At 36.4% G+C, this 17,574-nt stretch overlaps 1 protein-coding gene across 6 annotated transcripts in view; it reads left to right on the forward strand.

The window, feature by feature from the left end:
* Positions 1-17,574, forward strand: part of PRR16 (proline rich 16) — a 237,739-nt gene that overhangs the window by 25,943 nt on the left and 194,222 nt on the right. The window contains exon 2 of one of the 6 annotated variants that reach the window (XR_005255526.1): positions 4,871-5,029. The exons of the other annotated variants lie outside the window; for them this stretch is intronic. The gene's annotated coding sequence lies outside the window, so the exon portion shown is untranslated. The remainder of the gene's footprint in view (positions 1-4,870; positions 5,030-17,574) is intronic. 6 annotated transcript variants of the gene reach the window in all.

Raw genomic sequence — 17,574 nt, forward strand, 5'->3', positions numbered from 1 at the left:
CTTCCACAAGTACTTTGTAGTGCAAAATGATTTCTTTTACCTGGTTGTCTATCAGGACCATATTCACCAGATACTGTAGAAGAATGTCCTTGCTGGTTTGCAGTAGTGACAATAAGACAAAAATCAATGGGTGAGTATTAACTGGAAGTGCAGGAAAACAGTAATAATCAATATGATTATTTCAGCTGTGGATTTTTGCATATTTTGTAGGAGGAGATAGAAGGAAGATAATGTTTTTCTGCAGATATATCCAGCCTCCCTATCCTGTGGGATATCATTGGAGAAAGGTCATAAATTTTTATTTGAAAATTTAACACTGTGGGATAATCATAGATTGCTGTTCCTGCTGCAAGGCTGAGTGACAGCTCACAGTGGAGGATGGGGAAGCGAAAACAAAGCAGGTAATGCTTGAAAATGTGATCCACTAGAGAGGAAATGCTTTCAAAAAGACTTAGATGAGCCATCTTCTGTACTGTTGAAGAGAGTTCTGGCTGGGGCAAGTTTATCTTCCTCAAGGCCTGGGAAAAGGATGTTGCAATAAGCTCTACAGTTGCTGTAAGATTTCTACAGTCAGATCATAACAAGATTTTTCGGCCTGTGATGTTCATGAAAACTGTTCAGCAGAGTGTATGAGTAAGAGTGCCCAGCATAGTACACAGATGTTACAGATCATGGAAAAACTTGTACAGCTGCCTTTTCTCCATCAGTGATCACTCTGCCTTGAGGAATGGAAGCCTGTATTTCTTAGTGGCTACAGAGCCTGTCTCTAAGAACAAGTGATTGCAGCACAGCAAGAACTGATGCTAGAATGCTATTGATGGCTTACCTGCTCTCAATTAATTATTGCCTTCCCTAGTGAAGCCAGAAGTTGCAGTGGACAGAAGACATCATTTACTCTTTTTTGCCCCCCACTATTTACCCACCACAAAACAATAAACTGCAGAAGTTTTCTCTCTCAAACCTGTCTCAACTCTGTTTTTGCAAATAATGTCATCCCCAAACACTCCAGCTCCTCAGCTGTGTTTTTGCACTCAGATTCCTCAAGTTTACAAGCAATAACATGTTTTGTGATTTCTGTTTGTCTGGTTTTCCTAAAATCTCAAGCCCTCAATCTCAGTGTCAAGTGTCATTCCTGGCACCACTTTCATGGTGGGTGAATGCCAAGGATTTCAAGAACTCTGGTTATCAGTGCAGTAGTACCTTTGCTGCAAGGACCTAAGTGATATGAAGAGCTGGAAGTGCATATATTTAAATGCACTGTTCAAATCCCCTCTTTTTTAAGCCGTTGGTGTGAATTTTGGAGGCTTTTTGAATTGTAATAGTTGGTTTGGTGGGTTTTATTTCAGCTTCTTATTCCAAGGTAAAGATATGCCATGTGTTAGGGCAAGTAGCACATTTTTGCACTAATCTTACCATTTTCTCTTCTGGTGTAGTGCCACACCTCAAGTCTTTTGGTCACAGATCTCAGAAGCCCCCCTGCCTTGCCTTTAAATAGTTCCAACAGGCTGTGAAGAGTTTCCCTGAAGGAAGAGAGACTGAATGACTTCTGTCAGGATCTTTTTAAGAGTTTTAAAGCAATGGACTTTGGAGGAAGTTGTCAGATGGGGCAAGAAAACATCCAGCTGTGATCATTACATGTCATGGCAGTGAGTTCTGCATCATTTAAAGTTTCTGGAGGTGAAATTCGTGAGCCCCCTGAAATGTATGGTTATGTGTCAGGCTGTATGCAGTATCTGCTTTAGGAAGACTGTTTTACAGATCCTAATTTTATAAAACTCCTGACAACATACCATTGATATCTTGCCTGCATGAAGGCTGGTTTTTTTTTTATCTTTGTTCTCCAACTTTACAAATAGTTCATATGTTAATCGTGCATTTGATTTTTTTCCCCCATTTTTCAGAGAGTGGAAGAGATATATTAAAGTATGTGATGTACTGTACCTTTTCTAGGTTTACTTGTGTGTATGCGCAGATCTGTTTCTCAAATCTATTGCTTTTGCCTTATGCAGATCAGTTCTAAGACATCTCCTCTTTTTCCAATGGCTTTCAAAAACAAAATAAAACCAAAAAGATGGACTGAAATTTTGTTCTTGGACAAGTATCAGAAATTAATTATGCTTAGCTCCAGTGAATAACCAGAATGTATGTAGAGTTCAAACTGGCTGTTAATGCTGTACCTTTTTTTCTAGACCATGCAGGCATAATTTTTCCTGTGAAACTCCTTTTAAATTCTTTATTGCTGTAAGTATGTCTTTGAGGGGGAAAAGTGTTTTTCAGCATTTCAGTGTATTTGCTGCATGACTGATGCAGCCTGATATGACTTATCACAACATGACTTGTCATCAGAAAAAAGCTGAGAAAACAAAAGTGAGTTCCTGGAAGCTAATGCTGAGAAAAGAAGTGCTAAAGGCAGAGCAAGAAAAATGCATGCTTTTAAAAATGGCTTCTCTTTTCATCCTCTTGTTTTCTTTCCACATTAAAAAAAAATGGATAGCTAATAGAAACTTGTCAGGTAGTAAACTTTTAGATCAGGTCTTGGAAAGGATATCGCTTTAATTCTTTTTTTGGGGGGAGAGAGGGGGTGAGGCATTAAATTCTCAATAAAGGAAGGAAGCTGATAATGAGCAAAATAACTGTGGAGGTTGTAGATTTTAAATATTGTGGCATTTTTAGCAATCACTTTCAGTAGCTGGAAGGTTGAAAACATTTATTTTTAGTAGCCTTATCTCTTAGGATTGTTTTTTAGCATGCAATTTTTATTATGTTTTTTATAATTAATTTTGTAAGTTTCTGTTTTTACAGAATGTTCTTCAGCTAAAGAACTTTGTGGAAATCAAAAATAAAGCACAAATCAGAATATTTTTATGGTTAAATGGAAGTATTTAGTAAATTTCTGCATATTTAACAATTTGAGTACACTGAGGAGCATGACCATTTTACTGAAGTTGTACTGCTAAGCTCTTGTATGGCAAGATAAGAAGACAGTGATTAATGCATTCTTAACTGGTGTCTGTGATAAATTGAATTCTGTATTTACTTTGGGTAGAGTGAGTTTATCTGAATAGTAGTTATACCCAAAACAAATTTGAAGCCTTTTTGAAGTTATTTCAAAGCATCCAAGTGTTTAATGGGGGAAAATTTAGTGCAGCCACAACCTATCACACCTGATCTTATGTTTCAAAACATAGTCTGTGCCCAGATCTCAAGTATTCAATATCATTTTTGCTGGCTTTCTGCTATTTATGTCACACACATAAGGTAGGATTCTAATTCAAGGGACCACTAACGGGGAATTGATATGTAACAGCATAATTTTAGAATGAGTGCTGCATTATGTCAGCTAGCTACTTTCAGTTTGGGATGGGAGAGAGAGCATGAACAGAGACAGGAGTCCAAGTCTACCAGAACACTCCTGGAGAGAACTAAAGAGGTGCAGCATGGAGTCAGTAACCAGCACTTATATGTTAGGCATATTTTGTGCATCATGCAGTTGAATGCATAAAGTTTCTTTTCCTTCAAAGAGCCAGTGGGCACAGAGTACAAACTGGTGCTGGATTTGGGGTTGGTCCAGCTGACTAATAGAAGTCCAGTCTCACTCATTATGTCATTGTATTAACCTTTGTTGTAATTGGATCCTGAGAAATGTAAATATTTTAAATGAAATTTTCTCAGTTTTGGGGTTTCTTTTTGGTGGTTTTAAAGATTCATGTTCTTGAACCTTATTAGAATCACTCTAAAGAGAGAAAGTAATTTAAATATGTATCTTTCACTAGCATTTTCTAATTATATATTTTACTGTAAAGTCTGTAATCATTTATATATATATATATATATATATATATATATATATATATATATATAATATTTCTTAGTTGCTATTCAAATACAGAGGAAGAACAGCAGGAAACTTAAGATGCAGTTCAGTGAGAGAGTGAGAGACTGTGTTAGAAATTCCTTTCTGTGCTGGAATTTATATATGTTATTTTCTAATTAAGGGAGTTTAAAGAAATTGGCTTAATACTGTTTGATAATTCTTTCTGAATTATTTCAAAGTGACCTAATATATTAAAGAGCATGTGAGTTATTTGGAAAAATTTAAAAGTTGCCTCTTTCAATGGATATTCTTCTTGTTCTCTGAGTATATCTTTTGTTAGTGAAATCTGCTGGCTGCCTACTAATTTTGAAGGACTTCTGGTGTATCACTAGTTAATAATTGCCCTGAAACTTTCAATAGATTTGGAGTTATTAAGGATAAAACCCAGACTGATAGTACAGATGGGTCCTTTTACTTACATAGTGCGAGTGCAGTATGTCAGCTCTAGAAATCTTATTGAACCATATAAATATAACAGAATGAGTTTGCGCTGATGTTTAGTCAGTGTTCAATAAATGAGATGGAAAAGGTACCTAACTCAAAATTAGGCATAAGTTGTTATTGAATTTGCATTGGGAAGATGAAACAAATTGTGTTCTGATGTAATGTGGGTTAATTTGTTCATTGAGACTCCCAGCATTTGTTTTTCCAGCATTGTTGTAGAGATTTTTTTTTGAAGCTGGGAGATGTTTTCTTTTGACTGTGTTACTGTTTTGTAGTTGGCAGCTCAGAAAGTTCAGGCAGTTACTTTTCCCCCTTATGAACATGTTCCTTTGTGAGCTCTCTGTGACTTCTCAGCATGGCTGTAGCCAGCTTGATTTGGTTCTGTGAAATAAGCATCACCACAATGTCAAGCCAGTGACTCTTGCAGACAAATATCACAACGAAGCCTAATAAAAAACAATAAACCTATAAAAATGCGTCACCTAGAAATATTTACTTTTTCCAAGTATTTTAAATTGTGATTGTTCTTTCTCGGATTTTGTCTCTGTGCAGAACGTGTGTGTGGGAAGTACTTTTTTCCTCCCCAAGGGTTTCATCTAGCTTGAGGCAGAAATAGAAAAAGAAAGGGGATATGGAAGAACATGAATGAAACACAAACACAGCTTTGAAAGCAACTTTAGTGGTTTTACTTGTCCAAGTGTTTTGACAGAGGTAAGCCTCCCTTTCCTTGTCTAGACTTTATATGTCTTACCGTATGAGTGGCATCTTGTTTCTTTAATTACCCTTCCTCCCATTTTACTTGAAGTGGATAAGATATATTTGTTCAGGAAATACTTTTCAGCTTGCTGGAGTGGTTTGACAATTTTTATGTAGTAATAAGCAGTGTTTGAAAGCTCAGTTTAGGAACCATCTGCAAATATGTAATTTTTTTCAGATATAGATAAATACTCATAAAAACTATCTGGCTTATTCATTAAAAAAGCCATCTTAGGCTCATCACTTCCTTATTTCATCACTGCATATCAGCTGGGCAATTTGGAAAATGTAAGGTCTCTTGGAAGTGCTTAGGCAATTTATTGACTGTAACTTGTTTTTAATGTGACTGACAGTCCTGAGTAGCTGTGATTCTATGATCTTTTGTTTATGTGGCTGGTGAATCCCACCTCTGGTATGTTGAAGTGATTTAGTCCAGTCAGTTGCATGCTCCTGTAACAAGATTATGGGAACCTACTGGTGATCATTGATTTCCCTTTTCCTCGTAAAATGTCTCTTTTTTTTTTTTTTTCTACACTAAATTTCACTTACATACATTAAAAAGGGAAGTCTGAAAAATTCTTTAGTTCTCTAGTACTCGAAAAAAGTCTAAATTATTGTGATAATTAAAAACATTTATCTTGAGGCAGTAATCCTTGTGCAAATATCTTTAGCCCTCCAGAGCAAGATTTCCAAACTTGCAGCATAAAAGGTGAATAATGAGGCCTAAAGAAACAGAGTGTTATTTGAGAGGAGGAGAAAAGGAATCTGTTTGGAATACTTGCTGTAATGCACAAAGGCAAAATTGCTGTTTTCCACAGAGCACTGAATATGAATCCTGGCTGTTTTACTGCCCTCCTGGTGGGGCTTGCAGAGGCAGGCAGCTGTACAATGTACTTCTTTTGCATCCCCTATGTGTTGTCTGAGCTTAACTGAGGAACTGGTGAACATCAGCATGACCTGATGTTCACAGAAACAGTACCAGGTTTCTTCCAGGAATTCAGTTGTTCCATCCATAGGGTTGTCCAGTATGAGAGATGATAACATAAGGTCAGGATGGTGGTCCTCAGGCTGTCCTTTGTCTCTTACCTGCCTGGCTTGGTAAGTGCTCTCCCACAGCCCTAATGCAGTTTGTTCATCTGGAGTGGGTGTGATGACATACCCACTCTGCAGGGAGTTGCACAGGGGGTTTTCTGTGTGGAATTTCTGACTTGCAAGTTAACTAGCTGGCAGACCTTGCACAACATATTTCTAGGCAGGTTTTTGGGTCTCCTGGTTTACATCCATTATTCTCAATTCTTCTGGAAGCATTGAAGTTTTGCATCCTCTTAGGGTAAGAGGTTTTGGCAAAAATACTCCAGACATTACAAAATATGCACAAAGGTAGGTTCTGCTTAGCTTTTCATATGCTCCCTGGACCAGCCAGAGTGCTTTGGAGAGAGTTACTCTCAGATCCAAATCTGCTGTCCTTCACCAAGCTTGTGGAATTCCCAGTTTTCTTCTCAGCAACGAATATTGGACTGTGTTAGTGTTCATGGAGTGCTGTTTTGGGTAATGTGGTGTGTTGGGTTTTTTTCAGTTTCTTTCAGTAGTTGAAGTAGAATGACGTCATCTGGAATCTTTGTAATTCCTAATTTCTTAATTCATATGTTAAAGAGAATATGCAAACAGGATGGTGGTGAAGGCAAATTTATTTAGACATATATTTATCATAAAGAACTATGTTAAGAGGCAGGTTAGCAGATAGAAACTGAAGGACTTCTGTCCATGCAACCAGTGTGTGTTTTACTATTTAATCTCTTCACAGAGAAATGTTCAGTGCTTGATTTAGAAGGTTAGGGGTGGAAAGGATAGAAGACATAACTAAAAAGGATTTAGTTTCTGAATCAAGTTTTTATTTTTTCATTCCTTCCATTTAGGGATGCTGACTACCTTCAGTGTAATGTTAAGTAAAATTGATGAATCTTTCTGTTTTTCAAAGTTGCTAAGTGTGATTTCCCTTCCTCTCTTTTAATCCTATATGATTTTAATCTTTTTTTTATATTAGTGGTTGTTTCTGAGATACAAATATTTGTACTGATTTTGAAGAATTATTTTTTCTTAGGTTAATAAGTATCTTAGTAGTGTTCTGGCCTCTTTGACCAAAGATGCATAGGGGAAAAAAGGTATTTTCGTGCCTGAATACCTGGAGACTGGCTTTGTTCTGGGTTTTTTTTTCAGGTTTTGGAAATATGACATGACTTCCAGTAAGTTGCCTTTACATCATCATAATTTTCACCTTACTTAATAGAACCTGTTTTTTTCTTAAAAATGAACAAGGTAAACTTGCTCTTCTCACTTCAGGGAATACACTTTACCTTAATTAGACTTCAAATGGCATAAAACTAGGGAAGCTAGGTAAAGTAAGCTTTAATTCATTCCTTTCACTATTCTTTGTTGGCCATGAAAAATAAAAATACTTATTTGCCTTAAACTTCTAAGTTTGCAGGGCTTCAGTTGTCCAGTGAATAGCTAAGCTGTTCTAGTACAAGTCAATATTATTTAAATTTCACAGATATTTAGAATACAGAAGTTTTCTTCATCATGCTTTGCTCTTTTTTTAAAATTGTCTTCCAAAAGACTATGTCATTAAAAATGCTCCACAATTTCAATTTGATATCTTGTAAATGAAATAAATGAAGTGAAATTTGGTACATCCTAATTCTTTGGCAGGGAGGACAGTAAGAGTGTCAAACCTGGTAGCTTAATAAATCATATTTTGTAACAATTTCAGTACTGGATAATTAACATTTTGGTAGAGAAAAAATCTTCTGCAGATTAGTGAACTGTCAGCATATGTGTTAATTCAAGTTTAAAGCCATGATGATGGCCCTGCTTCAACAGGGAACTTGGCACAGATTCCTTCCAACCTTACCAATCCTGTGATTTAGAAAATAATTTCAATTATGTTCAGGGTTTGTTTGACATTCATAATGGAGGGCAAATCTTACAGATGGATTCCAGTACTCACTACACTTCTTCCTCTGTAGGTGTGTTTGTGAATTAATTTCATTACTATTTCTTACGTTTTATGTCTTGGTATACTTTATTCTTTGGAAAAGATCTGTAAACAAAAACAGTGTTTGTGTGAAAAGATGAATATCAAGCAATTTTGGTGAAGTATACAGTTCCATTTGTTTTTTATAGGGCAAGACAGTGGGAAGCTTGGCAAACAAGCATAACTTAATTTGCTTTAAAAGATGTGAATGCCTCTTGAAGTGAAAAGACCCACTCTGTTGCAGATCTAAAATTAGATTACATATTTTATACTCAAAGCTGACAAAACAGAATTGCTTCATGGTAAGTGCTATTTTGTTGATATGAAAATTATTTTAAAATCCTTTTTATCTGGGGTTTTTGGTTAAATTTAAGCTCATATTAAATACTTTAGACCTCATAGTCCAGTTCTCTGATGGATGTCTATATTTTTTTTAAATCTCAAAATAAAAATAAAAGGAAGTGAAGAAGTTACTGGAAAACTTAATCCACATTCCAATATGCGCAAATTACTGGATTCTTGACACAGTTTCCCCAGCCTTAACCCATGAGTATTTTCAAGCCCTTCAATGAATGAAAGAAATTACGGAGAGAGATCAGAGCTTTTCTGCTCCTTGTCAAACCCCATTAAAAATTTTTACTTATACTTTTATATAATTTTTATATTTTTATTTATACTAGACATACTTACATAACTGTTGTACTTACATTTTTATTTTCACCTTGCCTTTATTTCAGGTTGTCTCAGGTGACACTAGAGACTCAGGAAAACATAGTCTGTTAGGACATGCTATCTGTGAGTTGGGCGCCACAGGAATGAGGTCCAGCCAAGGCCAGGCCAAGGCAGGTGTGGTTACAGCATGCTGCACTACTTAGCACATCTTGTTTGCTTGCTTCTGAGCTTTCTGGGAGTTTTCCAAAGAAGATATGGCAGGCCTGTTGGGTGGATCTCTTTGACACTGCAACTTTAAGCAAAATGTTGTGTTTGGTGCAAGATAACCGTGTCTTGCATTGTCTGCACTGCCGTACAGCAGTTTACTAAGACTGAAAGCAGTCCTCCTTCTAATCTAGATGGGAGTTGAAAAAATGATGCATGAGATGGGTGTGCCTCCTAATTCAGGTAAGGCTGTTCAGGTATGATGCTTGGCCCAGGCCTGCTCTTCATGGCAAAAGAAAATTAAATAAAAACGTGCCATGTAGGCAATTCCACACCTACTTGTACTGTCTTTCTAGATATCTCATCCACAGTAATGTTTCTCCTGTTGATTCATCTTCCTGCCAATTAGTTTGTTGTTTCATAACAATTCACATTATTTCACTTAGCAATGGCAGAAGAGAAAGAAATTAAAATGTAAAAAATGTACAGGTGTAGTATTTTGCAGCTTTATTGCTGCTTGTCCTCAGCAGATCCTGGTTTTGCTAGTGACTTTCTTGTTTATAGTCTATTTTCTTTTAACCCTCACATCACTTGTCAAACACAGATTTAAACTAAGACAGCTTGTTTTCCTCAAGATGGTTCTCTTTATACCTTTTCTGATATGCTTGGGCAGATATCTGAATGGATTACCCATGCCACAGCTTGAGCATGAGATTGATTTAGGGACAGAAAGTGGGTCATGTCAGTCTTGCCTGAAAAATGTAGTAAGGATTTAGTGTAGTAAAGATGACCTGCTTTACCCAATGGTTTGATTGTGATTTACTAAAACAATTCTTAAAATAGATAATAAATAATTTTAACTCTCCTCTAAATGATACCTTTTCCAAGGCAAGTATCAATTTAGAGAACATTCATATATCCCCTCTCAATTTATTGATCAGCAAATCAGGTATTACATCTTGGAGAGACTTTATTAATTTAATGGCTTCCATTATACACACACACACACGCATAGATATATGTATGTGTGTATATATATATATATATATAAAGATGGAATAAAGAGGTGGAAAAAATAAGTTTCTGCCCACTTAAAAGATGTGTGTATCTGGGACAGCTGTGGTGGCATAGTAGCACAGCAGCTACACAGTCTAGCATGACTTACAGCTGTAGATTGCAGACCAGGCATTCTTAATTTTCCCTAAATACTATCATTAATCACTTTTCTGTGTTTAATCTAAATACAAAAAAGTGTGAATTGCACTTATTACTTGAAAATAATCATAAACCTGTGAACAGTAATCATGAAGCCTCGGTGAACAGACTATAATGTGTATGGAATATATAGTTAGTGCAATTACTCCATATTAGTATAATTACTCCATATATGCAGACATGGTATTGACTTATAAATGAATTAGTACAGTTCCACAAAACTTTGTATCAGACATGTTGTACAAAGAACAACCCAGTTAGATAGATGCTTGGCTTGTGCTAATCACTGACACATTTTAGGTTTGTATAAAATCATCTACATAACTTTTATTCTGGTTAAATCACTGTCATGTCTATAGGTGCATACTATGTGTGTGAGGTACTAACCAAATTGTTAGCAAGAAGGACAGAATTTTCAAAATACTTGTTTTAATCTGAGTGAAAGGGAGGATGCCACTGTCAGCTTGTCTGGGCTTTATGTGGGTACAAAAAAAAAAAAGCATTTGAAACTCAAATGGTTTGAGAATTAAGTGTACATCAGTGCTAAATCCCTTACTTTTTCAGCTCCTCAGAATGTAATATAAACTCTATTTATATTTGAAAACAGAGAAATGTGACCTTTAGAAAAACCTGAGCTCAAGAAGTATAAAAAATTGTATTAAAAATTGTAAGGTTTGCTGCAAATACAGGAAAAAAGGCATCCACTTTGGAAGCTGATGTTTATATAAAACCCCAAAATGTTACACTGCTATTTCTATGATAATTAATTAACATCATGCCAAGGGTAATCATAATTCAAATGACTTGTATGTTTTGTTTCTAACGGCTGTATTTTGTTCTTTTTAATACTTGATGACTTTCATCTAGCCAACAGCCCTTCTGAAGATATTTTTGGCGCAGTACTTGATGAAAATAGATCACTCTTTTTTGTAGAATCCCCTTTAGATTTGTATGGGTTGTTTTCCTTTTCCACACCTCTACAAAGACTTTTCTATAAATTGTCTCCAGAGCAAGTCAATAGCATTGTAAGATTATTTTTTTAAAGCATATTGTGCCATACTAGATGTGATCTCAAGTGCTTGTAAGTAAAACTGATTTGAGGAGACCAATAGCATAGAGTCAGGTTTTTCTTGACATTAGCACAATGTTGTATTGCAAAATTGAGTGCTGTACATGGATTTCTGAAGCAGTAGAAACACTAGCTAGTTATAAACCTAACTTATGTAAAGTAGAAAAAACCTTTTACCTAGAAAAACTCTTCATGTAGTCATAAAAAGCATCTGACATTTTATTTTCTTTTCATTTAAAAAAAATTGGATCATAATTTTAGAGGTGGCATGCTGTTTTTAAAAACTGGAATGGTCCTTCGATGTCACAGTGATGTTTTTATTAAAAAGGTAAAACCAAAAAGGTCTGGGAATTATGGTATCTGGAGGAATTCCAGATTGTCTATGAGGGAAGTAGTTGGCATTGGTTGTTCCTCCTATTGCTCATGGCATGAGAAGATTTAAGGGCAGCTTCTTCCTCTTGCCAGCACTGGAATAGAAATTACAAACACAGGACTGCTTCACTGGGGAAGGAGGTTGAGGGTGTCTGGTGAAAGGAGCTGTTCACAGCAGAGTCAGCCAGAAGGTTAGACCATACTGCCTGAGGATCCAGTCCCTGTGCCAACGCTTCTGTGTCCTCCTGGGGAAAGGTTTTCTTACAGTCAGTCCTATCTTGTCATGTCCCAATTCTTGCAGTTGTCTATTTAGCCTATACTGTTAATGAAAAGTATAGTCTGGCAACAATAATGAAAATGCAGTATTTATATCACCAGAACTGAGCTATTATTAATGGATCTAATAAATTTAAGATATTGAGCAAGAGTGTCATTTTCTGTCTTGACATCCACTTCCGTGCATGCATGATCCTCTGATACTCATTAAATAATTGCAGTACTTAGAGGGTTACTGTTTCTTTCAATGAAAACATCACAGCTTGATCTAAGCATTAACTACATGTAGCAACAGGAGCTGACAGTGCAAGTAGGATTCTTAAATGTGTTAAGAGGAGGTTTGAAACACTGAAGTTTCAAAGTGAAAGTGATATGTTAGAAATTACTTAGTTGGAACACAGTATCCAATTTTAGGTTGCTTTTCAAAACTTTTCAAAGTGGAAAAAATCAAGCGACTAAGAGGATCAGCTAAGATAGAGAGCCATTAGAATGTGAATTAGTGTGTGTGGTGGAATTTGCTACATATGAAAGTGGAGATTACAAAGAAAATACTGATCAGGATTTGGGTGAAACATGCAAATTGTGAATGCTTATGAAAATGAATGAGTTCTTTTTCTTCTGTTATACTAAGAAGGGAAATTGCTATGGAATAGAATTACTTATCTGCATTATTGGTGTGCTTCAGTGGGTAGTTACTAGACAAGTATTTTATTTTAGGTGCTTTATTAATTTAATTTATTTATTTGGTCTTCCCATATATGACTGACTAGTAGCTGAATCAAAATCAACCAGGTGTATCAGTTTCTATGATCCATGTCATAAAAGGAGGACTGTGTGTTACTGTAAAAAGTGGAGGTGCTCTAAAGACAGGATTTTTCTCTTCTTTTCAACATGCTTACAAACCTGTATCTGAGAGCAGAGTATCAGGTAAAATATGATCAAGCGTGGTATGTGCAATGCACTGCGGAATGGTACCGTTACAAACATTAGATCTTTTTTGTACATTTTAATGACACTGAAAACACAACTACAGTTTTTGACCATCATGCCACCATTGATGTACACTTTGCACATTAGCCACTTGCTAGACTTGCCAGGAAATCCACTTCTGGGCTCTTGCATGTTTTCAAAACCTGTGAAGCCTCTCTAGGTGCTGCCTGCTCTTGCTGCATCCTCTGGCTGTGCCTCTGTCTCTCACCTGCAGACTCTTGGCGGCCTCAAGGGTTATGGGGTAACCTGTGGGCAGGGAGCTCAGAAGAAGCTGGCTGCCAGGTGCTGTCCTTGCAGCAAGAAGCAGACCAGGGGCCTCAGGGAGGGAAGGAGGGAGGGATCCTGCACAGCTCCAGGCAGCCTGAGCCATCACTCATTTGTCCTTCATGGAGAATGTTTCCCTCAGGCTGTTCCCAGTCTCACCTGCCCCTCACCATCCTTCTGAGAAGAGTTCAGCTCCCTGACCATCCCTCACAGCCCCTGAAGGGATTTGATGCTCCTGGAGGTGCCCCCCTCTCCAGGCTGAACCAGCCGTGGTCCTCCAGCCTCTCCTCACAGGGAAATGCTCCAGCCACAATCTTGTTGGTGTGCCTTCACTGAACTGATTACTGTGATTTATCAATGTTTCCAACTGGTAAGAGGCACCAGACTGGACTTAGTGGTCCAATGGTCCTGAGTAGAAGCAAGGAAATCCTGTTCTTTTTATACAAGATGTAGTTGCCTTTGCTTCACATCCAAGCCATTGATGAATAATAGTCTTTCCTGGAGGTGCACTGAAGATACGTGGTTCAAATGCTCAAAGTACTGGATTAAAACAATAGATGTTGTACATCATTTATCACCACACCGTTATCTGTACCTGTTAAGAAAAAATATTACAGTGAAAGTCACATATCTTAAGCACAACACCTTTGTTCAAGATTGTTGTGTCCTTAAGAGCCTCTTAAGACTATTGGAGTTCTGCGAGGGTCTTGCTAAAAAGCCTTCCCACAGTTTGAGTTCCTGAAAGTATCAACAGAAAATCAAGAACTCAGGTTTGGTAATCTTGCAGCTTTTTTGCTGATTATCTGGGAACAGCAGCTGCAGCACTTTAGGCAAACTTGTGTAAATGTTCTGAGTCCTGACAAGCCAGGAGCTAAACTCTCATCTAGAGTAAACCGATTCACTGTTAGTGAAACCGATTCACTGTTAGTGAAAAGACAGTAGTTGTTTTATAGTACAAAAAGGATGCCTTTTGCTGAGATCTTGGATGTTGTGAACTACTTTTTTATCATGAGATTAGTTATAGTTTATATCCCTTTCTATAAAAAGAGAATATTTTTTCACTGGTGCTTTGAAAATGTGGTTGAATTGGAGTAGTTGTTCAGTTTTCCTTCTTACAGAATTGATGCTAGTCTTACACAAGCAAACAAACAAATTACCAAAAAAAACCTCTCCAAACCTGAGAAATCTGTGCTTGTTATGGACTGGGGACATACTTAGGCTGAAGTAAAAAAAAAAAAAAACAAAAAAAAAAACCAAACCAAAACAAAAAAAACTCCATTTTAGTACTCATTCTAGAAAATGACAAATAGTGTAGAAATCAGTAATTTCCACAACTTTTGTTCCTGTTTTCCTCATTGTGAATACTCAGACTCTGGTTTCTGTAGCTGGGGGTTTTGTTTGTGCTTTCAATGCAGAAACCTGTGATTTGTGCATTGCATGCTTTGCTTTACATTTGGTTATTCAGAAAGCTGCAGTATAAGAGAGTTATACTTAATAGTGTAAGAGAACTTAATAATAAAAAAGACTAGAAGAAGCGCATGGAACATGGAGCTGCTGTTGCACAGGTGTGATACAGAGCCAGACCTGGCAATGAGCCAAACCCACATTTAAAAAAATCTGTCTAGTGCTAGAAATGGGTGAATAAAACATTTTGGTCAACTATGAGATCCATAAGAGCAAGTTAAGAAGTTGGTATTTCATAGAATCATTAAGGTTCAGAAAGACCTCCAAGGTCATTGAGCCCAGCCTTTGACAGAACACCACCACGTCAACTAAGCCATAGCACTGAGTGCCACATCCTCTTATTTCTTGAACACTCCCAGGGATATTGTCTGCACCACCTCCCTGGGCAGTCTGTTCCAGTTCTTGAAATGTCATTTCTCGACTTCAAAAGCTGTCAGTAAAAATACTGAGATAGCCTTTGATGTCTTTCTTGTTGATTTTACACTTTCTTGCTTGTTGTGGTATTTCTTCTGAATGCTAAGATCTCCTGTGAATATCAAATACTAATGCATTCAAATTGTTGGGGTGTTAATTCTGATGGAAGCTGACTACCTTTTTTCTCTTTTTAGGCAGATAATAATACTCACTACCCATAGGAGATTTTCAATGTTGACAGTTTTGTGGAGTGCTTGATTAAACAGCTAAGATAACCTTGGTGAAGTTGGATTCACCTCAAGTGGAAGACATGAAAAATTGGAACGCAGTATTGTCAAGTTCTAGTGTTTTCATCTTACTTCTCTTGAGAGGCTGTGGAATCATGACTGGATCACTAGTTTTGATTTAGTTTCCAGAAGTAAAATAAAATATTTGGATAATTTAGCATGCAGGGGATCTTTCTAAATTTTGGCTGCCATAACCTCCCTCTCAAATGACCTTTTGTTACTTCTTTTATTGAGATCACCAGTCGAGCATTTTTCAGAATTTTACTGTAATTTACTTTAAAGTCACACACACAAAAAAATTACTGTAATTTACTTTAAATATGTACTTTATTACAATTTTGTATGTCACACAGTCACCTGTTTGATCTTGTGTTAGCACAGCCAGATAGTGTGGAAAGTGCAGTATTTAAATGTGGATTGATGTGTCTGGTATGCTTGTCATTTGTTCAGAGGCAATCCACAACTGAGTTAGATGTAAATAAACTAGTTACAGTATTTCCATCTTCCATTGTCATATTCAATTCCATTTCAATAAATCCATGTTTTTAAACTTAATTATGAAGTTTAAACCAGAAAGTGAAGTACTTTCACTGCAAAAGATACCTACATTCTTCTCTGTAAACTGGAGAAGGCTGCTCATGAGTAGTTTTCAGGTAGCTCTCATATTTGTGACTGCTGTAAGTAAAAACAAGGCACCATATTGTATGTTTGAATTATTTAGTGTGCATATTTATGGCAGCAGTGTTCACGTGGATCATTTATACTCAGTTTGGAGGGGGGCAGTGACGCATAAAATGTAATGCTAATACATGGTACAGTATTAGCATTTATGAAAATGTTTCATTTACAGAATACAGCATAATAGACATTTTGAAGGTCTGATGCTTTTCCTATGCCAGTAATCCTGATTAAAGTAACATAAGTAGGAATTGACACAAGCTGGTGTAGTCCATTATGTGAGTAATCCGTGGTTTAAGCGTTCCTAAGATATTGTACACATTGGTATGAAGGCACTGTTGAACCATCGTGTTAATAGTCCACAGAAAGATTTAATTTTGTCACTTTCTATTAAATATATCTTTTGTGTCCTTAAGGGGAAAAGTTTTACAGGGTGGCTGAAAAAAATATTGTCAATAAGCAAAGACTCTATAAGTAATTAGAAAAACCCACAGATAAATAATCTCTGGAGTATTTTGTAACCATTAAATAGATGTATATGGTTGATTAAGGCATGGATTTTTTTTTCAAGAAATAAAGCTTTTGTATTGATTAATAGACTAACAGAAATAACTGGCAAAAACCTAATAAGATTATCTCAAACTGTTGCAGTACCTAATCAGAACAAAATGAAAGGAAGACTGAGCGGAAGTTAATTGAATTTATTTTAGTGTTTGTAACCCCTGTAGCTTTAGATGTTGAAACTATAGATGTTGATTTTCTTGGGCAGTTTTAAAGTAAAAGAAAAAAAACACTCAAAAATAAAATCAGATGGATTGATTAAAATTCAATTTATGGGCTTGTCATCACATACTTCAAGCAAAGTTTTGTGATACTTATAAAACAAGAAACTGTGTGACTGAAATCTGGAAAACATCTGTCATGGATAACAGAAGCTGAGAATTATTTTGTTATAGCAGACACAAAGATTTAGGGAAGGTCTAGTAGGAGGTGTAGAATAAACCTCTGTGATAAATATACTCACTAGTTATGGGAAAGTAGAAGCTCTTTGATATAAATGATGAGTTGGAGGTAGGATTTGTCTCTTCAAACTTGCTGATAATGACAGCCTTATCAGTTGCTGTAGCACATGTGGACAGAGGGTGGACAGATCTTTTCAGATTCAGGGAGTGCTGACTGAAAGTCACTATAAATGATATATAAGACCTAAATGCTTGAAGGGAGCAATTCTTCTTGAGAGCCACCTGAAGGGAACAGAGGTGGTTAATGTTATTTTGGATTTATTGAGGACAAATATACCAGTGGAGTGAACTCTGATTTGCTGAAGAAAGGGCAGGGTTTTTTTGCGAGATGATGAACTGTTGATAGCATTTAGGACTAATGATATAGATATTTTAAAAAAGTCAGACAAACAAAACTTCTGCATTTTTTTTTTTGCAAATGTGAATTCCTCATAAAATGTGTGTAGTCATTGTTTTAGAATGGCTAAAGCATGAACTGCTCATAAAAGAAAAGATCAAAGTGAGAGTGAGAATGAGGAGTTTGGGCTTGTTGGTGAATA

Source organism: Motacilla alba, chromosome Z, assembly GCF_015832195.1.
Source record: "Motacilla alba alba isolate MOTALB_02 chromosome Z, Motacilla_alba_V1.0_pri, whole genome shotgun sequence".
In the NCBI taxonomy this organism is placed as follows: Eukaryota; Metazoa; Chordata; class Aves; order Passeriformes; family Motacillidae; genus Motacilla; species Motacilla alba.